The sequence below is a fragment of the Lissotriton vulgaris genome, unplaced genomic scaffold (assembly GCF_964263255.1).
Source record: "Lissotriton vulgaris unplaced genomic scaffold, aLisVul1.2 SCAFFOLD_1976, whole genome shotgun sequence".
Taxonomy (NCBI): Eukaryota; Metazoa; Chordata; class Amphibia; order Caudata; family Salamandridae; genus Lissotriton; species Lissotriton vulgaris.
Genome location: NW_028245914.1, coordinates 265,983 through 291,508, shown reverse-complemented (window position 1 = coordinate 291,508; position 25,526 = coordinate 265,983). Strand labels below are relative to the sequence as shown.

Sequence of the window (25,526 nt, the reverse complement as noted above, 5' to 3'; positions counted from 1 at the left end):
GCCTAAGCTGGCTCTATTGGGGATGTCCAATGATGTAGACCTGCCCGCCACTTATAATCTTCTTGCTTCTGGCCTTGGTGGTGGCTAAGAGGGACGTTGCGAAACGGTGGGGGTCCCCGACTCCTCCTGACCTGGAGGAATGGAGGCGAGGGTTGGACCTATACATGACGGCTGAGAGGGTGACCTACAAATCCAGGGGGTGCCCTAGGAAGTTCCGAAAAATTTGGTCTAAGTGGAGAAACTATCATGGACTCGATGGTGGGTTGGGGGATGTCTGAGCATATGGTTGTTATACTAGTTCATTCGGGTGGAGGCGGGAGGGGCAGGAAGGGGGAGGTGAGGGACGACTCCCTGATACTTAGCTCTTTTTCACAACTATGTGGGGTACCGCGTATCAACAGCGTGCGATTGTGGGGTAGAGGGACTGAAATTACAGGAAAGAGTGTTGCTGAATACATGACTGTACTGTTGAGTTATACACAAAATGCAAATAAAAATGTTTAAAAAAAAAAAAGTGTGCTCCCTTCATACAGGTCTCCGATCACTCTGCAATCCCCCTGTAACCATAGGGCGAATGCTTGTGAGTGGAGGGCTGGAGGGAACAGTGGGTTACCTACAATGGGGTTTGTGGGGAGGGGAAGGTCGTTATACCCTTATGCACGGCTACCTTGTCCCATGTATCTAGGACTGTTTTAGTAGGCGCTGCGAGAGCGCACCGTATGGTCGAGCCACGTTAGATCCCAAATGGTATGCCCAGCTACCATCCTGTCCATATGAAACCACACCTTTTCACTTTCAGTGGTTGTCCATTCTGAGACAAAGCGGAGGTGAGAGGCCCATTAGTATTCCAGAAGGTTGGGGCACGCTAACCCCTCTTTCTCGCAGCATCATGAGGATCTTGTGGGAGAATCGTGGTCTACGACGACCCCAAATGAAGTTAGTTATATCTCATCGGAGGCCCTGTATCTGGTGTTGCGGGATAGGGGTGGGGAGACATTGGAATAGATACAAGATTTTAGGGAGTATCAACATTTTGACGGCGTTAAGCCTTCCCAGCCAGGATATAGCTAGGGGTTTCCACCCCTGTAGGTCCTCCAAGACCGTTCTCTTGCATTCACGACAATTGACTTGAGTCCATGTGTCCAGGGAAGGGATCCGTGGCCCATTGGTAAGGGGCGGGCGTCTTCAAGACTGGGATCTCCTCTTCGGGGATCGTGAGGTTTAAAGCCCAAGATTTCTCATGGTTAATTTTAAGGCCCTTGGCCAGCTCAAAGGACTATAGCAGAGTGTGAAGCGCCGGGAGAGATATATGTGGATGCGATAGTGTGAGGATAAGGTCATCCGCAAAGAGTGCTACCTTGTTCTGTTGACCTCCAAGAGTGAGACCATGTATGTCCGCATTCTGCCTGATCATCTCTGCTAAAGGCTCTATCACCAGGGCAAATAGCAGAGGGGACAGGGGACAACCCTGCTGCGTACCCCTATGTATGGAAAAGGGTTCTGTAAGCTTCCCATTGACCCGAACTCTAGCTTGTTGGGAGAGATAAGGGGCCATGATCATAGAAATCATGTTTTGGTCCAGTCCGATCTTGTGCAACAACGCTCGAAGGAAACACCAGTTCACCCGACCTAACGTCTTCTCCGCATCAATGTTAATGTTAATTTTAATGGGTATTTATAGAGCGCACTTACACCGGGTGTCTTCATGGCACTGACAGGCTTAGTTAGCTACCAGAATAACTATGTGTATGCTTGCAGAAACAACCAAGTCTTGAGAAGCTTTCTAAATTGCATAATATCAGTACTGGACCAGATTTCCAAGGGGAAGGAGTTCCAAAGCTTAGGAGCAAGGACCACAAATCTGCAGCCTCGCTTGAAGGTTGGAATAGTGAGCAGTGAGAGATGGACAGAACGAAGGTTTCGTATGGGAGTGTGTCTGTGTATCAGGCTGTTGGTAAATGCGGGACTTTTACCATGCAAGGTTTTGAATACAAGACAGCCTGTTTTGAAGGCACAACGCTGAGAAAAAGGGAGCCAATGTAGTTTCCTTAACACGGGTGTAACTGGTTGCCATCTTGGTTGTCGAAGGACCAACCGTGCTGCCTGGTTTTGAACCAGCTGCAGCCGTTTGAACAGGTAGAGTGGCATACCCAGATATACCGAGTTGGCATAATCCAAATGTGACAGAACTGTGGCAATTATAATCTGGATCAAGGTAAGTCTCAAGAGTTCGTTATGGGAACACAAGCTGTTTATCAAGACACTGGAGAATCCGGGCCCGTCTCGGACTTGTCCCCCTCCAAGGATCTGATGTGGTCAATAATGTCCTATTTAGCCTGCGACGATGATTGCTCATCAAGCGGTGGGGAGTGCCTGCGCTGACGTACGGTGGACCAAGACGGCTTGACAGGTATCCGTGTGGCGGGTGGGGCTGGCAGGCCGTGAGGTGGGGAGCCGGAGTAGTTGAGCCGCTTCTTTGTAGGACCGTATCACTTTACGAATGGACTCCCATGGAAAAATGAGGGCGAATGGGTGACCCCACTGATAGCAGATGTCCAGGCTTCGCAGTTTGTCTGTTACAGGGTTAAAGTTGCGGCGGCACTGTAAGGTATTGGGTGCTAGGTCCTGGAATATATGGATCTTGTCCCCATCATTTGTGAGGTCCTGCTTGGCTCTTGCCGCCCGCAGAATGGCTTCTTTTTCTGTGAAGAAGTGAACACTGGTTAAAATGCCCGGAAGGATGCCCTGCTTGCCCGCCGACCCGGTGAGCCTGGTCCAAAGCTGGCAGGGAAGCATCATCATTTCCCCAGACCTTGTGGAGTAGCTCTTCCACATCAGTTAAAATGTCTTTCCCTTCTGTCCCGAGAGGAACCCCTGGACGCGGAGGTTGTTCCGGCTACTTCGATTTTCCAGGTCCTCCAGCTTCAGTTGCAATTCTATGTGTTGGTCTTCCAGGGCGGCCAGGCGCTGCCAGAGTTGCTCCTGATCCTCCGTGCGGGGATCAACAGTTTTCTCCAGTCCGTCCACTCATTCGCCTAGGTCCGTAACTTCCTTCCTGAGTTCCCGGACACAGAGTGTACCTCAGTGTGAAGGGAGCCGATTTCCGTCTTCAACTTAGACATGAAGGAGCTCATGAATGCTTGCGTTACTGGTGTCAAATCCCCTCCAGCCTGCAGGGCCACCTCGGTGGGGGGGATATGGGCCCGCCTTTCCCCACATCGCTGCCACAGAGGTGCCTTTTGAGGTTGGCACTGGAAAGTCCTTGCCTCTATTGGTACATGTCATTGTTGAGCCGTGTCCATCCTGCAAGACCCCAGTCCCAAAAGCCAGCGAAGGCGCCGTAGGGGACGCAAGGCCCGACGTGGTCTCAACCCTCAGTGGTAAAGATGGCTGCCAAAGCAGGCCCAGGCCTCCTCTCCTTCCAACTATAGGGGGGCAGGTGCGCTTCAAGATGATTACCCCAGTCGCTCGGGGCTAAGATTTCCCTCAGAGAAACCATCACTCAATGCCCACTTCACCACCACAAGCCGCGTGTGCCAGGGCCTGCACCCAAAACGGTGGTGAAAACCCCCAAGGGAGCTGTAGCTTCACCGCCTGCCACGCAGCAGCCTCAGGGGGCAGACGGGACTCAGGGTGATAGGTCCAGCCGCAGGGGGGCCACAGTGCAAGTCAGAGTCGGAGGAGCCCCTCAAGCTCTCCAGGGCCAGCACCCCCGCAACCACTGGAGAAGTCCCGACCACTACCTTCTGTCTCTTGGAGCGCTACACTTCCACCATGCCTGGTCAGCCCCTGCGAGCAGGGGGGCTCAGCCAACAAACCCCTGGGGCTCAAAACTCCAGGGCAGTCTATCGCCTCCGGCCAACAGCACCACTCCAAGACCCCGTGCCCGCCAAATATCACTCCCAAAATTGCGGCCAGGTCTTCAAGGGGCCGGCAGGTTCGCCGCCCACCCCGCAGCCGTTCCAGGAATCAGGCGGGGTTCAGTTCAGCAGGGCTGAATGTGTAGCGGATGTCCGTTAATTAGGGGAGTAGACTTTCTGTGGCCCCCAGGCACCCCGGGCACCCCCGCTCGAAGGACTCAAGATAGGTTGCATAGCTTACCGGTGCCTTCCGCCAGGGTCCAGCTCCACCAGGGCCTACGTCTCTAATCCACTCGGCGGGGAGCTTTTAGCTGAGCCAACTAGGCCTACTAGATGGGTGCCATCCGCCCCCGCAAGCAGAGGTCCAGGGAAGTCTCACGTCAAAGCTCCCCAAGGAGGCAACCAGGTACACAGTCTTGCAGGCACAGAAGAGATCACCTCCGGGGGTAGCATGCAACTCCAGATGGGGTTCGCGTCAAGGACTGAGCGCGGTGCAGAAGGACAGTGTTTGCTCTGCCCCAGACGGGGTCCCTCCGCTCAGTAGCTTCCCGCACCTTCAGTCACATAGCGGCACCACTCACCGCTGAAGAACCCTGATGCCAGAGAACAGCTCCTCGGATCACCTGCCCCGGGCGAGTTCAGGCTCCGTTAGGCCCGGGTCAGGATCTAAGATGGTGGGTCAGTGGCGCGGCGGGAGACAGTTCCCCTCCGATCAGCAGCACCACCAATGCAGCAATCTCCTCTAACATGTAGCTGAGCCTCTGCCAAGTGGGTGCAGCACCAGCGGAATCCCGCTGGAGTTCAGGCTGCGCTCCCTAGCCGCGGGGAAAGGCCAGCCCCGGGAGACCCAAAATGGCGGGTGTCGCGATCCAGGCAGGGGGCTGATTCAAGACGGCCGCCCTGCCGCTTCAGTCACGCCCCAGTCGTCGGGGGGTGCCCTTCACAGTTCACCACACATGCTCCCCGAGAAAGTACGCCGATAGACCCCAAAACCCCGCTTTGATGGCGTTGAAGTGCAGCGAGCGGCCGGAGCTCCCACAGCATGTGTCTCACACCATTCGCAGCGAGACCACGCCCCCGACGCTTCGGTTTTTAAACCCATTCTGACCGGGTTGGCATCGCGATTACGCAAGGATTTGAAACCCTGACTGACAGCCCTGAAGAAGTCAAGGGATTCTTCCCATTGTGATGAAGCACGTGTTGGTTTCCTTTGTATTATGGATTAAACTTACAAAGGAAATTTACTCGTGTCAACTACAGATAATTCATGCTCTATATTTGTGAGACTTGCAAATCATCCATGTGACTCCTAGGGCTTTGGTTCCACCACCTAAAGGTATTTCACAAACGTTTGCACAGACGTTTGCTTATTTTTCTTTATTTAATACATCTGACCCACGCTCATATTAGTATATGCTTGGTCTGCACCTTCATCTGCAAAGAAGAATATGCTCACTAACACAAAACAGATATACTCTGCATCCTTTATTGCCCTACTGTCTGCTTATGGAAAGACACTAAAGACATCAAATCAGTCTGGGGGACTAAAGAATGACAGGTTCAGGGTACCGAGGCACTATTTAGTGTTGGAAAACTATGTCTAGATTGGCTAAGAACCTCAACACTGTCTTAGGTGAAAAACCACTTGTACCTATTGTCAGATGACATGGATTTTTTACTAGGTTCCAGAAAGCCCCGTCAGAAACGCTTCTTATTTGCCACTTACAACGAAATTTGGAAATTTGTCTCAACACGAAGCTGCTGAGAGGTTGCGTGAAATTGACAGAATTAACTCAGAAAATGCCTTGGTTGTGGTTGACAACAGCATGACCACATTAGCCTCCACAATTTCTTCACTGGGCAACATTGTATCTTCTGCAATGGATATAATAGAAAAGGAACTGTCCATCTTACAACACTGACAATCACAGTTGTGTTCTGTTGTATCATTGAGCTGGCTGCTACATTCACTGCGCTCTGGTTATGGTCCCTGGAGATATATTAACAATATGTCTCTGTTCTCTGCATATAACTTAACAGACAAGCAGTCATCGATGACACAAAGAGGTGCAAAATATACAGTGCTGTGCATTGAAAAATGAGACCAATTACCTTTCACAATGGCAGAGTCACCATCCATAGAATAGTTAATTCATGACCATATAATATTGCCTAGAACACCACTAGGTAGGCAGATATGAAGAAATGGGTAGGGAATTCATCCATGAATCTTGGGAATTATCATATAGTTTTAGATGCAGCAACGGGGACACCATAGGTTTTCTCAGCTGTACAGACTGCGAGAATTCTCTGAGTGGATCTCTCCGTTGCCAGGACATTCTGCTTCACAGGGCCAGTAATGGTTCAGTTTCTAACTTATCCTGTTGTTTGAAAGGTTCCCCAACGGACGTGATTAATCAAGTATTCAGGCTGCTCTCGAATAGGAGGTACTTGATGCTGAATCATCAAGGTTGCTGTGGGATGCTTCCGGGCATCGAGTATGTTGTCACTGTAGGTTCCAGGGTTACTTGTTTTATGCAAGTATTGTTTCCAATGACCCACACAGTGAGGGAGGCACCGTTATGGCCTTCGTTGAATGCTTCTTTTATAAGGTTTGATACTCTGAGACGAATGAAAGCCGTGCTTTTATAAAAAGATGTGCCCTTAACCTCAGCCTGAGAGACTTTTGATCTTCAGGTTTCAAGGTCCTCTGCTGAGATACAGGCACTAGTATGAACAAATTGCCCTTTCCACTTCGGAGAAATTGTACAACTTTTCTTTTTTTTTATAGAATGTTTTTTCCAGTTTCACATTTATTGAATACATATTAAGTTTAACGTTATACAACCTTTACAAACATGCAACAAAATGTATAGCAATTCCAACCATCGCTCAGCGTGGTTTCCAATAATCCATTCCCATGTTCTGAAGGTACTTTAAGGTACACTTTGTGTGCTGAATAAGGTCAGAATAGGAGGTTCCTTCATTCTTAGTATCTATACTTTCTATGGGCAGGCACATCCTTCCTAATCAGAGCCTGATGTCCCTGTTTTCTGCCCTCAGTGTTGCTTTAAACTCCTCTATGGACTCCCTCCATGTCACCAATTCTTCGTCTGAATGTCCATCCACCCTACACCCTCGTAGCCTGACCTCTTCTGCCACAGCCCATTCTTTCACTTCTTTACCCCATCTTTGTAAGTTGGGTCCCCCAGTGCCCATCCAAGACATAGCTACTCGTCTTTTTGCTGGTATTAGCTCCAGTTGTGCGAATCGCCATTGCATTTTTCTTCCCTTGCATTGTTTAAGTATACCCAGTAAACAAGCAGTAGGTTCTGGCCTTATTACCACAAACCCCAGTTTCTGTAACTCTCAACCACCCAGCCCCAGTAAATGATCACTGCATGACATTCCCAAACTAGGTGTAAAAATGTTGCTGGAGCTGTTTGGCACCGTTGACATGCATTCGATTTTGTGGGGTCTATACGGTGCAGCAGCACCGGGGTGACATATGTGCGGTGTAGAAAATTGAAGTGGGCTAGTTTAAATCGTGCAGTCCTTTTTAGGTCACGACCTACAGCAATGCTTGTTTGTCGAGATTATAGTAGTAAGGAATTTCAAAAGTCCGCCCAAACTGCCTGCAGATCGGGTACAGTTCATGTGAGCCAGGCGAGTGCACATCCCAGCCACATCGCACACCATCTGTCTGAGCCTCAGCATCAGACTTCAAAGGAAGCCTCTTCCCCGCCCCCACCTCAGGGGCCTAGTCCCGACCCCCTATCTCTGAGTGCACTTTCCCTGCTCCCTAACACCGGCTTCTCCACCATAACCCTCTTTTCGTTAATTTTACTCAGCTCTCATCTTTACTCCAGCCCACAGACACACACACCCACACACACAAAGACACACACACACACACACACACACACCCACACCCACACCCACACCCACACACACCCCGCCCCCCGCCGCGCAATGCCGAGAGCTTCACTGACACTTGCACTTTAATTTGGTTCTGGAAAAGCAAAATGCGTTCTTTGACTGTAACATGTCTAAAAGGATTTTAAGGTAAATTTCCCACCATTTTCATGTAAAGTGGAACAATGCATGTGCCTAAATAGTAGTACAGCTTTTTCGGATGAAATTGGCGGCGAAAACTCAGTGAGAAAATTGGTCTCAGGAACCAAGAATAGTTTTGGTGACGTCATTTTGCAGCACTCATTTTAAAAAATCGTAAATCCTACTTGCGACAAATAAATATAACTTAATTTGAGCACGAATTGTGAAATGTTAAAAGTCACTCTGACAACAACAATGCTTTTGCTAGGTGGAAGTTTAATGTGTCACATCACGGCACGCAAGAAACATTTTTTTTGTGGGGGGGAGGAGTTATGCAAGCACGAGGTGCCTAATTGACAGCGTGCTCTTACTGTGTGAACGAAAACATAACATTTTGCAATCCCGAATGTGTAGGAATGTACGTAGTGAGCGCTCGGAGAACAGACGTCTCGCGGAATGACAGATGAGAACAGCATGGGGGAAATTCTCCGGTTCATTTTAAAATGGCTCTTGGGATGGCTTCAAGGCGGAGGAATGCACCTAGCCCGTATCATTTCATTCTATCGGACCTGAACCCGTGCCAAGTAAATGAAAACAATTGCTTTCAGAGACACCGTGGCCCAACCTCACTCACCCTCACAACCTCACCCTCACCCACCCTCACTCACCCTCACAGCCTCACCCTCACACACCCTCACACACCCTCACCCTCCACACAAACCCTCATACACCCGCACTCACCCTCACACCCCTAACCCCCACAACCCTCTAACCCTCACTCACGCTCACACCCTCACACACCCTCACACACACCCTCACCCTCACACCCCCCCACCCTCACCCACCCTCTCCCCCACATCCCCTCACATTCACATCCCCTCACCCTCCCTCACACCCTCACCCTCACACCCCCTCATCCTCACACCCCCTCACTCTCACACCCCCTCACTCTCACACCCTCTCACCCTCACACACCTCTCACTCTCACTCACCCTCTCACCCTCACCCACCCTCTCACCCTCACATACCCTCTCACCCTCACACACCCTCTCACCCACCCTCACCCTCACACCCTCACACCCCCTCACCATCACACCCCCTCACCCACCCTCACTCACCAACCTCACACCCTCACCCTTACACACCCCTCAACCTCACACCCCCTCACCCCCTTACCCTCACACACACCCTCACCCTTAGATATTTACTACAAAAAATGCTATATTTGAATGGACCAAGGTTATGTCTACTGTGTTTGACACTTAAAAACACCTAATTGTGAATGCCCCATGTTTAAATCCTGAGGGATCTCATCCTCGTTACCAGTTTTGTAAGAAAGAACTCCGAGGATAACATTAATTAGAACTTTATTCAGCAGGTTACAATGACCCCTGGCACATCCCTGATCTCTGGCCGATGGCAACTGCCTGCTTCAGAGATTCTCAGAATCCACACACACCAGATTCCAGAAGTGGAATCATCCATGTTGCGGGGAAACAGCATCACAGTACCAGGGTGAAAATATACAATACAGAACATAACACTCTGGGGGTAGAGGCTCGACTGATCAGCACAGCACCCTCAAGATGCAGGTGTCTGTTTACAGTGCATGGAGCTATCGTAAAGAAGCTAAAAGGAAATATGCTTATTTATTGTTACCTGTGATATTTTATAACAGCATAGACGGTGACAGCTACACCTATGTGAAATGCTTGGATAGTGCTAAGACATGACTTCAAACTTGTGACCGGCACAACTTTATTTTACATTGTAGCCTGCGGCAGCTGGTCTCATGGTGAAAGGCGCAGCTTTTATTTGGAATTCTAGTTTTCAACACTGTACTGTTTGGACACTCGGCGATAGGCCCACTATCAGGCTGTGCCACTTACATTGTGTAGTACTCAGGGTTCATGGTCTTGATAATGTCATGATGCAATGTCATGTCGCAATGTTGTTGGTGCGGGATTCTACCCGAGTAAGTTGCTCTGTGGCTGGGGAGGGGATAGTCACGCTACATTATTGGTGTCTGTTACTAAAGGTGTTCTACCTTTACAACTAATGTGGTGCAGTCACTTCAACATTTCCCAGCCACATGTTGTGAATGACACCAGTCTGTGGTGTGAGTAGAGTCGGTGCGGGGGCCAGCAGCAGCCGCTGGGTGTGTGTCACATCTAAAGAAATTTCAAGGCATAGGTAGCATTGAAAAAGGAGTTTCAAGTCAGAGCTTCCAGTCAAGATTTGCGTCAGGTGGCCAAAGTGAGGAATGGCACATTTACTTTTCACATGCCGTGTCTTCCTGCTGCATCTGCAGTGCAACATTACCTCACGCACGAGGCCTCTGCTAAACTGCTGTGTTAGGCGCGCTACACTACTGGCCTGATAGTATGTGAAGACTACATTTGTCAAGACGTGCGATAGGGGGCCGAAGTGTGACAAGGATCACAGTGAGTTATGGGCACATCAGACTGTCTCGCCAGCGGTGACTGCCCACTGCAGTTGGTGTATAACGTTGCCTCACAAGGAATATGACACTTTACAACATGGATTTTGCACCACAATGCAGTTACAACGCGGTCTTTATGTCAACCGTGTGGTTACAAGGCAGTACCATTACAACGCAAGTCGTTATAACGACTTGCGCTTGATGGTGCGCTGGACTGAGCAATAGTATGATTTACTATTCTAATGCCAGTGTGGGCAACAGAAGGAAAGGTGTTGGAATAGTGAATCATACCATTCCTTAGTCTAGAGTGCCATCTAGTGCAAGTTGTAAATGTATTGCGGTGTAAAATTTGGTTTGTAAAGTTTGTTTACCCTCACAAGGCCTCTGCTAATCTGCCTGGCCGGGCACACACACTACACAACTGGTCTTGTGTTGGTAAAGACCGCCCACTCTGTCTGCATGATGCGCTTATTGGAGGCAGTCCCCTACTGTTTTGGGTCCTTGTACGCTGTGGAGGAGGATTCATCGGTTCTGCTCTGTGGCTGGAGCAGTTTCAAAAGATGGAGTGTCTTGGCTCATGTGACACATTAGAGGAAAGGCTCTTTGGTGGTATCCTCTGGCATTTAATTGTGGCAAGTTCCTCAATTGTTATTCCACCCCCATATCTGACACAACAGGGTCAACTTTCCCTTCAATGGGAGGAGTAAAGAGACATGTTTGATAATTACTTTATTGCACTGGATGGCGCTGGAATTCACTCCTGAATGGAATAAAGTGTTATTATTAGACACCATTGGCAAGGAGGCTCATCGTAAATATTAAATATTTACCTTATGTGCTGGGTAGTGACAATCAGCCTTTCGTTTTATACCAGACCTCTAAAAAAAAGGGGGGAAAGGCTGAATGACTTTGTATCAGGCTTACGTGAACGTTCTATAAAATGTGATTTTGGCCAAATGACCGACGAGTTGATCAGGGACCAACGTATTGCCCAGTGCCAGAGTAAAAAAAACACAAAAGCATCCGTGGGCAGCAAAACATCCTTCCTTGAAGGATGCCATCTCCATTGCCAGGGTTGTTGAAAAATCAGAGGGTTGTCTGAAAGAGATGAGTAGGAAAGAGGCTGTAGATGGAGAAGCTGCAGCAGAAGAGGCACCCTAAGCAACAACCAGCAAATACAATAATATAACACGGAGAGGGGCAATAGTGGAGGGTTGCTCCAGGTGCAGCAGTGCGTATCATACCAGTGACTTAAAGTGGTGTTTCACTTCAAACAAGGCCTGCAGAAAATGGGAGCATAGAAGTCACTATGCCGGGGTTTCTAAAGAGTTTGCTGAATCCCATGTGGAAGTTACTGACGATTTCAGTTGGGAAGACAAGAATGATGATCTTGTGTTGATGGTTCTCACTGGCTTAGGAGAAAATGTCTGAAGGATTCGACCAAAGGCATCATTCCTAATTCTGGACAGACAGATGGAACTGATGGTGGACTCCAGCTCTTTATACACGGTTATACCTAAGAAGATATGGAGAGAGGAGAGGCCTCAGGTTACTCTTCTACCCAAAGAGGTTAATCCTAGAGGTACCACACAGTTATACCTAAGAAGATATGGAGAAAGGAGAGGCCTCAGGTTACTCTTCTACCCAAAGAGGTTAATCCTAGAGGCACCACACGGTTATACCTAAGAAGATATGGAGAGAGGAGAGGCCTCAGGTTACTCTTCTACCCAAAGAGGTTAATCCTAGAGGCACCACACGGTTATACCTAAGAAGATATGGAGAAAGGAGAGGCCTCAGGTTACTCTTCTACCCAAAGAGGTTAATCCTAGAGGTACCACACGGTTATACCTAAGACGATATGGAGAGAGGAGAGGCCTCAGGTTACTCTTCTACCCAAAGAGGTTATTCCTAGAGGTACCACACGGTTATACCTAAGAAGATATGGAGAAAGGAGAGGCCTCAGGTTACTCTTCTACCCAAAGAGGTTAATCCTAGAGGTACCACACGGTTATACCTAAGAAGATATGGAGAGAGGAGAGGCCTCAGGTTACTCTTCTACCCAAAGAGGTTAATCCTAGAGGTACCACACGGTTATACCTAAGAAGATATGGAGCGAGGAGAGGCCTCAGGTTACTCTTCTACCCAAAGAGGTTAATCCTAGAGGTACCACACGGTTATACCTAAGAAGATATGGAGCGAGGAGAGGCCTCAGGTTACTCTTCTACCCAAAGAGGTTAATCCTAGAGGTACCACACGGTTATACCTAAGAATATATGGAGAAAGGAGAGGCCTCAGGTTACTCTTCTACCCAAGGAGGTTAATCCTAGAGGTACCACACGGTTATACCTAAGAATATATGGAGAAAGGAGAGGCCTCAGGTTACTCTTCTACCCAAAGAGGTTAATCCTAGAGGCACCACACGGTTATACCTAAGAAGATATGGAGAGAGGAGAGGCCTCAGGTTACTCTTCTACCCAAAGAGGTTAATCCTAGAGGCACCACACGGTTATACCTAAGACGATATGGAGAAAGGAGAGGCCTCAGGTTACTCTTCTACCCAAAGAGGTTAATCCTAGAGGCACCACACGGTTATACCTAAGAAGATATGGAGAGAGGAGAGGCCTCGGGTTACTCTTCTACCCAAAGAGGTTAATCCTAGAGGGTCCACACGGTTATACCTAAGAAGATATGGAGAAAGTAGAGGCCTCAGGTTACTCTTCTACCCAAAGAGGTTAATCCTAGAGGCACCACACGGTTATACCTAAGAAGATATGGAGAAAGGAGAGGCCTCAGATTACTCTTCTACCCAAAGAGATTAATCCTAGAGGTACCACACGGTTATACCTAAGAAGATATGGAGAAAGGAGAGGCCTCAGGTTACTCTTCTACCCAAAGAGGTTAATCCTAGAGGTACCACACGGTTATACCTAAGAAGATATGGAGAGAGGAGAGGCCTCAGGTTACTCTTCTACCCAAAGAGGTTAATCCTAGAGGCACCACACGGTTATACCTAAGAAGATATGGAGAAAGGAGAGGCCTCAGGTTACTCTTCTACCCAAAGAGGTTAATCCTAAAGGTACCACACGGTTATACCTAAGACGATATGAAGAGAGGAGATTCCTCAGGTTACTCTTCTACCCAAAGAGGTTTTTCCTAGAGGTACCACACGGTTATACCTAAGAAGATATGGAGAAAGGAGAGGCCTCAGGTTACTCTTCTACCCAAAGAGGTTAATCCTAGAGGTACCACACGGTTATACCTAAGAAGATATGGAGAGAGGAGAGGCCTCAGGTTACTCTTCTACCCAAAGAGGTTAATCCTAGAGGTACCACACGGTTATACCTAAGAAGATATGGAGCGAGGAGAGGCCTCAGGTTACTCTTCTACCCAAAGAGGTTAATCCTAGAGGTACCACACGGTTATACCTAAGAAGATATGGAGCGAGGAGAGGCCTCAGGTTACTCTTCTACCCAAAGAGGTTAATCCTAGAGGTACCACACGGTTATACCTAAGAAGATATGGAGCGAGGAGAGGGCTCAGGTTACTCTTCTACCCAAAGAGGTTAATCCTAGAGGTACCACACGGTTATACCTAAGAAGGTAAGGAGAAAGGAGAGGCCTCAGCTTACTCTTCTACCCAAAGAGGTTAATCCGAGAGGCACCGCACGGTTATACCTAAGAAGATATGGAGAGAGGAGAGGCCTCAGGTTACTCTTCTACCCAAAGAGGTTAATCCTAGAGGCACCACACGGTTATACCTAAGAAGATATGGAGAAAGGAGAGGACTCAGGTTACTCTTGTACCCAAAGAGGTTAATCCTAGAGGTACCGCACGGTTATACCTAAGAAGATATGGAGATAGGAGAGGCCTCAGGTTACTCTTCTACCCAAAGAGGTTAATCCTAGAGGTACCACACGGTTATACCTAAGAAGATATGGAGAAAGGAGAGGCCTCAGGTTACTCTTCTACCCAAAGAGGTTAATCCTAGAGGTACCACACGGTTATACCTAAGAAGATATGGAGAAAGGAGAGGCCTCAGGTTACTCTTCTACCCAAAGAGGTTAATCCTAGAGGTACCACACGGTTATACCTAAGAAGATATGGAGAAAGGAGAGGCCTCAGGTTACTCTTCTACCCAAAGGGGTTAATCCTAGAGGGACCACACGGTTATACCTAAGAAGATATGGAGAGAGGAGAGGCCTCAGGTTACTCTTCTACCCAAAGAGGTTAATCCTAGAGGTACCACACGGTTATACCTAAGAAGATATGGAGAAAGGAGAGGCCTCAGGTTACTCTTCTACCCAAAGAGGTTAATCCTAGAGGTACCGCGCGGTTATACCTAAGAAGATATGGAGAAAGGAGAGGCCTCAGGTTACTCTTCTACCCAAAGAGGTTAATCCTAGAGGTACCAGGGAGAAAATGTAGAAGTGTTGGGATATTTTTAATCTCGCATTGAGTTCAAATCATGACACGTTGTTTGAAAAGTCAATGTGGCTGAAAATGGGCCACCTATTTTGAGGTGGGGGCATCAGTGTGACCTGCATATTGTTATTGATCCCGATGCCCCGGAGTAGGTATTGTCGGGGACTGACATTACCATTGATGAGGCGTTGATGGAAATGAAAATATATTTTTGGCACTCAACTTAAAACATTTCTAACTGTGGATGCCAGTGCGCATGGTTTGGGAGCAGTATAATCCCGGGTGTGGGCGGGTATGGAAAAAACTGTGGCTTTTGCCTCATGCTCGTTGATGGATGTGTTGTGTTATGGAGTGTGAGGCCATACCAGCTGCCTGGTCTGCCGAGCATTTTAGGACATTTTTAAGGGTTATACCTTTTTTGCATATGTACTGATGACAAACAAATGGTGAACGATTTGAGTCCAGGTGGTACTGGTGAGGGCTCAGCTATGCTGGCTGGACTGGCTTCCAGACTTCAGGAGTATTTTTACAAGGTTGCCCACATTCCAGTATGATAGAACACACAGGCTGACAGCTTTACTTGTATGTCTTTGGAGTGTCCTGGGGATAACGGTCACAGTGGGTCTGCCTGGGATCAGGAAGGGGCTGTGCCATCATTGTACAATGTGGAAGGATGTAGGGGGGGTTCGTTATGGGCTGATAAATGGTGTTTGCAGGGGTTTAAGTGGGATGAAAAACTGGAGGGGTCTCTCAAAGGGGCATGGGCCATGTAGTTTGGTTGTTATTTGCATAAGATAAATAAGCAACAGCTATGGATTCATTGTATATAATATTAAAAATGTTTCAGTTCTGAAATGAGACTGTGAAAGAAATAAAACGAGGCTCTTTGAAGTTTCATAAAAGTCAGTGAGCGGTGGTACTACTGCAGACATAAGATTTTTTTTTCACCCTGAGGGTAAGGTAAAAAAATGGAGAGCTCGACAGGGACCCGTCCCAGCACCTGCTTTTTAGAACTGCCGGTTCTGAGCTCCTGCAGAACCTGGCCCACTTAAAGCCCTGGGCGTTTGGCAATGGACCAGGATGGTCTCTTGAAGAGTTTTGAACAAACGGTAGTGCATGGTGAGCATAGAGAGAGCATGGTTGGTCCTTTTGTGAGACCATTTGTTAAGATTCTGGATGAACTAACTCTGAGTGACACAAAATTTCTTATGAGAAATGACAGGTTTGTACCACCTAAGTGTTTGAGGCGCATAATAATTAAGTTAGTCCATGAGAGGCACTTAGGGCAAACTAAGACAAAAAAACGGGCGAGGGAGAATTTTTGGTGACCTTGTATGGATGATCAGATCACGGCGTGGGTTGTGGATTGTGAAGAGTGAGGAGTGTGAGGAGAGCAAAAAAAGGCTTATGACTGACAAGTACCCTGATGCAGCTTGGAGTACGGAGTATGGAGTATGATGCCTTGATTAATAATTAAAGGGAAACTAAGGCAGAAAAGTGATGTTACAAATGTATATGTATTATTTTGTTTACAGTCCCATTTAGTATCATACCCGGGCCTTTCAGACTCTTACAACAACAACAACGGGTCGGTATTCATCTTGTTGAAAGGGGTCAACCCTACCTGAGGTGAGAGCATAAAAAGCACAGCAGAGTCATAGTGGGCTCTGCTCAAGCCTGCAGGATGGGGGTGGAGAGGTACCAGAGGCTGGCGCTGAGCTGTCTCCTGCTGCCATAGGTCCTGAAAGTTAGATAAGGAGCTGAAGTGGTGAAATGAAAGAAGAGTGACTTGATCTGGCGTGAAAAACCCTGGCCCTGTGCACCTGCAGAGCCCAACGTCTACCACATGTCTAGTCATCAATGAAAAGTGTGTACGGGGCTGTAGGCAGAGCCAGCAAACACTACCAAAACAATACACTCACGTGTTGGCACTGCAGTAACGAATCCAACAGGTTTTGCTTTTCACCTGACCCGGATCATTTAGCGCTGAGAGGTCAGGTGGTAGGAGAAACACTCGGAGACGGCCAGGCTTGGCTTGATTTAAGTAATGTAAAGACAGACACCTGTGTTTAACACAGCAGACTCTGCTCAGCACGGCACCACCTGAACAGATCAAAGAGCAGCTTTGTGGAGCATGCCTCGTGGTAGTTCCGGGGTGCTATAAATACATGACTAATCCATTTCAGTGCAGTGATGCAGACACCAGCACTAACATGCTTTTGTTTTACTCCTGATGCGTGGCACTTGGCAGGGCTGTAACAAAACAGCAGAGAGACAGGCTTTGGTATCAAAGCCTGGCAGAGGCCGCTATCTCAATATATCAAGAGGCACTTGTGAGCTTAAATCAGAAATTCGTCACCTAAATTTGGCCTAAATTTCAGTGTTGTTCGACGATATAAAACTATTAATTATAAGGAAGAACCCCAAAACACAGCAATATTAGAAAAAAAGGTGTTCTTTTAGTTTTCGCTTTGAAACATGACTTATGCCAAACTGAATTTGAACTGGTGACTAGCATTGTATGCATTTTTCTTTATTTACTTTGCTGTACGCTGTGCATTTGAAAAACCGATAAGTGTTTGAAAAAATAAAATGAAACTGGAAATAAACTGTACAGTTTAATTGCACCACTAACACATAATCTGTGGCATCTAAAAACCCAGGTCTTTCCTGCCACAAAATGTTTGTTCTGTGAAATGTATTCACTTCTCCAGACTAGAAATGGAGGTTCTGTTAGTGGCCAGCAGAGGGCGCGCCTCGCCTGCTGATGAAATCCACTGAGCACATTGTATGAAAGAGGAAGAGACAGCACCAGCAGCGGATGTTGACATCACTTCCGGACTCTCCCCCTGTGTGCAGCCTGCTGCAGAGGAGGAAGGACGCCCTGTCTGTCTGTGCAATTACTTTCTTCTTCAGACCCTCACAGACCGTCCTTCTCCCCCAGACTCCAAATCTGTGCCCCACCCCAGCCATAGGAGGAAAGAGCCTGGAAATGCCTGCACAGTTTTCTGCTCAGGTAGGAGATTGTCAGCCCCTTGTGCTGTGTTTGTAGAAATAGACTGAATAATCCTGGGGAAATCTCCGTCAGGAGTCGGGCTCTTCTATCCAGGGACCTCTGGGGGCCTTTCCGTCCAGCCCTGGGGGTGTTTGTGGTCATCATTTGTGTTAAGATCTGTGCACGGTGCTTTGCATCTTAGTGCACTATGAGAAATCTGTGCTTGCTGCACTGTATTTTACTGCACTATGAGAAATCTATGCACACAGCACTGCACCGTACTTAACTATGAGGAACCTGTTCTGTACATACAGCAGTGCATCTCACTGAACTATGAGGGAAATTTCCAAAGTTGAATTATATGTTCTGAGCTCAAAATGTGATTGAGGTGCAACGTGAATATGACTCTTCAAGCGTTATAGATGTAACGTACTGTTTAGTGTTTCCAATATTAGAGCCAGGTTTAGAGCTATGGATCTGGGATTTAATCCCAATCACCAAACGGTTTAAATAAATCAAATTGAGTGATCAAGGTATTTTCCTGCAGCTGATGGCACGCGGAGTTACCTGCTCAATTACCATTCTCACCTGGGCCCATAAATATACACACTTAGAACAGGTATACCTGCTTTATTCCCTTGCCTATCAGGATTATATTTACTTTAGGATTTATACTTATACACCTTGATTTACCAATCCTTGTCACCTGTAGTTAAAGTCCTAAGGGATCGAATAGGCTGTTAGAATAATAAGTAGAATAATAAACATTTATCTTTTTCATTAAATAACCACAGACTCAGGAAAGTTTAAACACTTTATCTATGAAAATTCTTAAATGCCAGAGTCCATACAAGCGCAGTTAAAGACTTCTCAATTAGAAAAATAACAACTGATACAAAGATATGTAGAAATATTACGAGATTTCTTTTGTGCATTGATACCTGGGAAGGGTAAGGAAAGGGAAACAATACAAGGACATACCCACACAGATTTATATTTACCTAGAATGGCGTGAAGACCAACCCTGGCCACGGGCTGGGGCAAAGGAAACAGATCTCCCAATAGTTCAGGTGTCAACAGGACAAGACAGGTGCAGCTCAGGACAGGTGAGGATCAGGACTAGACAGATGCAAGTCTGGACCGGTACCCTCAGCTAAGTGCAACAACAGCGTCACACCGTTCTCTGTGGCTAACAGTCGGACCCCGATTGGGTTATCAATTCTTCTCCCTCAGCAATTATCTATTCTTCTGACAAAGTGCTCCACCAGCACCTCTGCTCTCGATCTTCTACAGCATAAGTTGGGTCAGTGACAGGTCAGCTACTCGGACAAGTCGGACAACTAACTAACTAAGCCTACCTTAGTTATACCATTTTCCTGGGCAGTGTACCACCCCCCTGTGTTGCAAATTTGTGTATTCCCTTGATTTGATTGGTCAGAAAGGCGAGGAGAGGTCATCACACCATACCAGTATGAGATCATTTCTATGCAATAATTTAGATCAATGTTCCCGCCCATAATTTACTTTCCCATGATTTTATTCCACCCAGCATTACTGTAGCAAAAAGATATACAATTTATAACATTTTATATTTTTCTCTTCCCCTGGAGAGTTCATGAGGTTAGATTCCCAGGCGCATCGCAGGCAATACTGTCACTGGCATAGGTTCAATGCCATTGCTTGAGGACTCCTGGATTTCTGGTACATGCGCGGTGTGGGTTTCAATATGGCGTTACAATTCACTCTTCTGGCCCAAATAGCTAATGATAAAATCAGAGAAAGACACATTAAAATGCGAAAATAAATTAATGCACTGTATACCACTTATCTCAACTCTGTTCCCATTACTTTATTTTATCTATAGCAGTAATAGTTAAGCAGAACTAACAGAGTTTAGTTAGAGCACAAGGAGGTGCTTTAGTATGTGAAACATGAAACTGCCATCTTTAATACTAGTGCACAGCTGCAAGAAATTCCCACCAAAGCAGAGACACGTCACACCACGTGAGTGTGGTGAACGCATGTGCAGAAAGGTTCCCGCGTTTTTGGCAGCCATTTTAATGCATTTGGGTTATTGTTAGTTAAAGCACATAGTCAAGCTTCCCCTAGATACTAAAAATGTTGTGTAGTGCGATGGTAGGATATTTGCGTGTGTGCACTGCATACACTAGTAATGAATTGCACTGAGTGGTGTCTTCGATACGGTAGGGCCTACTTCGCATATTGGATTGGTGTGAGTGACCTATGGAAAGGCTATTGATCTGGATTTCCTACATGCAGAAGAGTGTCAGTTTAGTGTTTGATATCGATGATTTCTTAATGCAGTGAATTCGACACAACAGTGGAAATATCCCTTAGGGAAAGTGGCATTGTCTGTACTCATGGCTCTGTATGCCTATCCACCTGTCTCCAATTCACAACTGGCTGCTGGGGGGGATGGCTACATCTGTGCATTTCTGATAAGACCGCTATAAACTAGGTGCTCAAGGGATACTACAGACCTCGCACTCTGAGGGGCCTTCCTTTGTTGGTTAAGTGGGGGTTGAATTGGCACCGGCATTACAAGTGGCAGGATTGTGGCCCCACTAAAGATACTTATTAAGCCTTCCAGGGTAGGATGTCAGGCATGACAACATTTGGTGGTCTGAGTGAATTCAACATTACGACGGTGGAAAAAACACTTTGGGAAGTGGGTATTTTGGTACTTATGGCTCTGTATGCCTCTCCACCTGTCTGGCTGTGCGGGGGATTGCTACATTTGTGCAATCCGGACAAGACGACCATAAACTATGGGCTTAAGCCATACTGCAGACCGCTGACTCTGAGGGGCATTCCTGGGTTGGTTAAGAGGGGGTGGAATTGGCACCTGCATTCCCATGGGCAGGTTTGCGGCCCCACTAAAGATACTGATCAAGCCTCCCAGGGTAGGATGTCAAATAGGACAAAATTTAACACGCATTGGCATAGCCAATAGGTCTCGCCTTTGGGACCTTATAAGTGGTTCGTCATGCAGTGAGGGTAGGAGAGGACGGGGCAGTGCGCTCAGGTACTCTACTCGGGTAGGGGAGGAAAGAGGTAGACTAGCTTGTGAGCAGGAGCACAGATTCACATTGAGGGAACTGACGCATTAAGTAGGGGCTTGCATACATGGTAAATGGGAGAGGTACATTAGAGATGGTAGTATGGCCTTGGGTGCACTGCGGGTAAGGAGGAAATTATAGCTCGGAGTCAGAGTTTAGGTACACAGTGTGGAGAAGGGAGCTGGTGCTTGAGTACACCACACCGTAAGCATAGGGAAGGTTAACTGGAGCTGTGAGCAGGTGCTCGGGTTACGGTGTGGTGTGAGATGAGATGAGATGAGCCGTGCTGTGCTGTGAGCAGAAGCTCATGTACTCAGTGAGGGTAGGGAGTCTGAAGCTGTGTGCTCTGCGCAGGACCTCGGCTACACAGTTAGGGCAGGAGTGCATGGGAGGAGTCAGTAGAGGCTCTGAGTCACAGCAAGAGTCAAGCGGGACTTGAGCAATGGACAGTGGTTTCAGTTAGCGCTCTAAAACAAAAAACGCCTGTCTGCTTCTTACAAGCACTCCTCCCATTCCCATCCACTTTCATGGCAGTTGGGCCTTGTTATAATTTCTTTATATCCATGAGAGGCCTGACATGCCATCAGCGCTGCGGCAAGGGGCTGCAGGGAAGACAGAGCAGGGCTTCACGAGGCCTCCATGAGCCGTCATGGACCGGAAGGCCAGTGAGCTGTCAGCCACACACTGATCACCGCCGCCCGCAATGAATGCAGCAACAGAAAATTAAACAAGCGCAGCCGTGAAAGTAAAAGCAACCGCGCTGTGTTTATTTAGTAACCTGATCCACGAGGCGATGAGGGAGGAATACAGCTGCCACATTGCGAGCTGCTGCGCATTCTTGAGTCTAAAACGCAGTGGGAGTGAACATTTTAAGAAGAGGTGGGGCATGCACCTGTGTTTGGCCATTTGCATGCTTTCATTATTGAAAGCCACACACTAAGGCCAATTCAATGTGTGGGAGGAGTCGGACCCACACGGAGAAGTTTTGAGTACTAGGCTCGACCTAAAAAGGACCCATGCATTTCGAAGGTGGCCTTTTTAACTGATCTCATCTTCATAGGCCATTGTGGTTATAACTACTGGGGCTCTGCCTTTAGCAATTAGAGACGCTTTGAGGATTGGAAACATGCTACTCTGGTTCAACGCTGGGACATCCACAAGAGGAACTATTTGGGTGGGAGGCTACAACTGGATTATCTGCAGACTTGTGGTGGCCTGCGGCTTGTCATGCTCTAGGACAGAAACTATCACATGGTGGATTTTGCTGGATGTTGCTGGCCTGCAGCTAATTGCCAGCTGTCACGGCCCGGGTCCCTACGCACTTTCCAAGTACTGGTTGACTGGCCTCCTGTCCATGAGTTCCCAAGGACATAAATGATCTCCCCATTTCCACAAGAAGGGTGCGGCAGAAACGGGTGGAAGTGATTGTCGGTCGGGACAAGGACCCTCCTGACGTGTGCAGTCTTCAGAATGTGCCAAAGAGTGTGCTCGTAACGTTCAGCAGCACACTTGGGGTGGCCGTAGCATGACGAGTTGAGGAGTGTGGGGGAAGTTTGCGGAGTCAGAGGGTCCGCGCTTACAGCTGGAATCCTCTGCTAGAATGCATTCCTTAGCATGTGGTGTATGAGCGGTGTTGATAGAAGTTTGCAGAGTCAGCAATATCCAAGCTGGCAGCCTCCAGATTGGCAGGATGACAGTGCCTGACATCGCGGCCACAGTCCAAGGTTTCATTAATCTAATTAAAGTGTCGACAGCAGGGGCAACATGTTTTAGTTGGCTGGTGTAGTTTGAGTGGCTAGGTCACAAGGTGTAGAGAGAACCTGTGCATGTCGTTTTGATTTCAATGTGTGTGTAATACAAAGAACAGTGTATTATACATACAATACAATGTGGAGTATTTGTTAAGCATCCACAGGGTGTTGTGAGGTTTAGGGTTATGCCAATACTTTACACTTTGCCCCTGAGGATAAGCATGACTGGTCTGTGCCAAGCTATCCGAGGGAGAGTATAGGTTATCAGACAAGTGTATCCTACTCATCCTATCTAGAACTGATGTCTGACTTAACAACGAAAGCTCAAATCCCAATGGATTTTTAATGAAGGCGTTACTACGAAGCTGGCATTACCGCACCAGTTTCTACAATGAATGCAAACATCACGCCATGCCATACTGTACAGTTAAAAATTCAGCAAAAACGAACGTGATGCTAATGCGCCCAATTACGATGACTACCATTACAACAACTAATGGTAATGTACGACAGTAATTAGCTTAAAGCAATTTGAAGTAAAAAAACATTTCAATTACCTTTTCACATTCGATAAGCTTTGATTTCAGGCAAATAACATAACCACTTTGGGGAAATGCTTTCTTTAGTTCAAAGGCAGCATTGTAACAATTCTGCCCTAAGCGCTTATGCAGTAAGATAATGGAATTGTGGTTCTACCTTACTGTTTATTAATTTAATCAACGTTTCCCAATTCAAAATGGATATATTATTTGGCCCCTTTATGAAATCTTTGAATTTAAAACTAATTGAGGGAATCCTTATGGCCGTTGGCTGTGAGCGTTTATCCTTCACAGTGAGCTGCGTTACGCATACCAGAGCAATGACTTATGTCTTATAGTTACTGGCCATGTCAACACAACCCGTGAGCCTGATTCAAGCACTGCCCCGCGAGCCCATGCAGAGAAACACTCCTCCTACAGACAAAAGAGAACAGTATTAGGGGAACGTGCTGATACGGAGGGATGTATGATTGAACAACTACTGCCTAACCCACGAATTCCTACACCACGATCAATGCTAAACCACCTATAGATGGCACTAATGTACTAACAATACTTCCACGAAATATTTTTATATTGCTCATTACCCATTTTCACCACAATGTTCTTTTTAATCCGCATATTTTTGTCATTTTAAATAAAATAAATATGTTAATAGTTGATTTGAATAATAATCAATTATCATTTGATGATACTTTAATCAAAGTATATTTTAACAGCTGTCATTCCAGCTCCAATGAGACGCTGACAGCCGTAAACACTGGGAGTGAATTAGCACTTAGATTTCTTTTCTTTTTCACTTTCCCCCCTAATTCTAGGGAATTCCATGCCTTTTTTTACTCCCCTCCTAATAATATATTTAAAGCCCGCAGTAACCTGTACTTCAAATAAGCACTGGCGGAGAAGCTGTTGAAGATATGTCAACAATACGAGCGTGTCCTTTTCTGGTGATTTATGACTGAAAGCCCGCAGCTGCACCGCTCACATTGTGTTCTCAGCAAGAAAGAGCCAACTTAAATGAAATTTAATTGAAGATACTAGCGTGTTACTACTCACTGGGCTGATTTGTCCGCACACTCCAATGGCTTTGTTCCTCGTGAAGGTACTCGGATGTGTTGCCTAAGCTGTCCTTAGCAGGGGAGTTGAGTTGCTGGCAATGCCGTAACCATAAATATTCGTTTTGTGAATAGTCAAGTCAAGTCAAGAGATTTATATAGCGCGCTACATACCCATAGGGTCTCAAGGCGCTTGAGGAAGGGTGGGGAATTACTTGTCGAATATCCAAGTTTTAAGTTGCTTTCTGAATGCTAGGTGGTTCTGAGTAAGGCGAAGGTGAGTGGGAAGAGAGTTCCAAGTTTTAGCTGCCAGGTAGGAGAAGGATCTGCCTCCCATGGTGGTTTTGCTGATGCGAGGTACAGTGGCAAGGGCTTGGTTGGAGGATCGTAGATGACGTGAGGGGGTGTAGAAGGACAGTCGTGTGTTGAGGCATTCGGGTCCAAGTTCGTAAAGTGCTTTGTGTGCGTGGGTTAGGAGGCGGAAAGTAATCCTCTTATTTACGGGGAGCCAGTGGAGGTTTTTCAGGTGACCAGAGATGTGTTCTTTACGCGGGATGTCTAGTATGAGCCTGGCTGAAGCGTTCTGGATGCGTTGGAGTTTTTTCTGGAGTTTTGCGGTGGTGCCGGCGTATAGGGTGTTTCCGTAGTCCAGGCGACTCGTGACTAGTGCGTGGGTGACCGTTTTTCTAGTTTCGGTGGGGATCCAGCGAAATGTTTTTTTGAGCATGCGAAGAATGTTGAAGCAAGATGATGAAACGGCGTTGACTTGTCTGGTCATCGAGAGTGAGGAGTCCAGAATGACGCCCAGGTTCCGTGCGTGGTCCGTCGGGATGGGTGCTTTTCCAAGGGCCTCTGGCCACCAAGAGTCATCCCAGGCGGAGGGGGAGGTGCCTAAGATGAGGACTTCTGTTTTGTCTGAGTTCTGTTTCAGACGGCTGTGCTTAATCCACTCGGCTACTTCTTTCATTCCTTCGTGTAAGTTGGTTTTGGCGGTGTTAGGGTCTTTGGTGAGTGAGAGGATCAGTTGAGTGTCGTCAGCGTAGGAGATGATGTTGAGATTGTGTTGGCGAGCGATGGCCGCAAGGGGGCTCATGTATACGTTGAAGAGGGTGGGGCTGAGTGACGATCCTTGTGGCACGCCGCAGATGACTTCAGAGGCTTCTGACTTGAATGGTGGGAGGCGGACTCTCTGGGTTCTTCCAGTGAGGAACGAGGTGATCCATTCCAGTGCTTTTCCTTGGATTCCGACGTTTCTGAGGCGCTGTAGAAGGGTGCTATGACAGACTGTGTCGAAGGCAGCGGAGAGGTCGAGGAGGATGAGGGCGA

At 47.3% G+C, this 25,526-nt stretch overlaps 1 pseudogene across 1 annotated transcript in view; it reads left to right on the top strand.

The window, feature by feature from the left end:
* Positions 1-17,687: 17,687 nt before the first annotated feature.
* LOC147666256 (uncharacterized) overlaps positions 17,688-25,526 on the top strand; it is an 89,879-nt pseudogene continuing 82,040 nt past the window's right edge. Inside the window, exon 1 of the transcript XR_015304855.1 lies at positions 17,688-17,796. The product of XR_015304855.1 is annotated as an uncharacterized LOC147666256 (transcript). The remainder of the gene's footprint in view (positions 17,797-25,526) is intronic.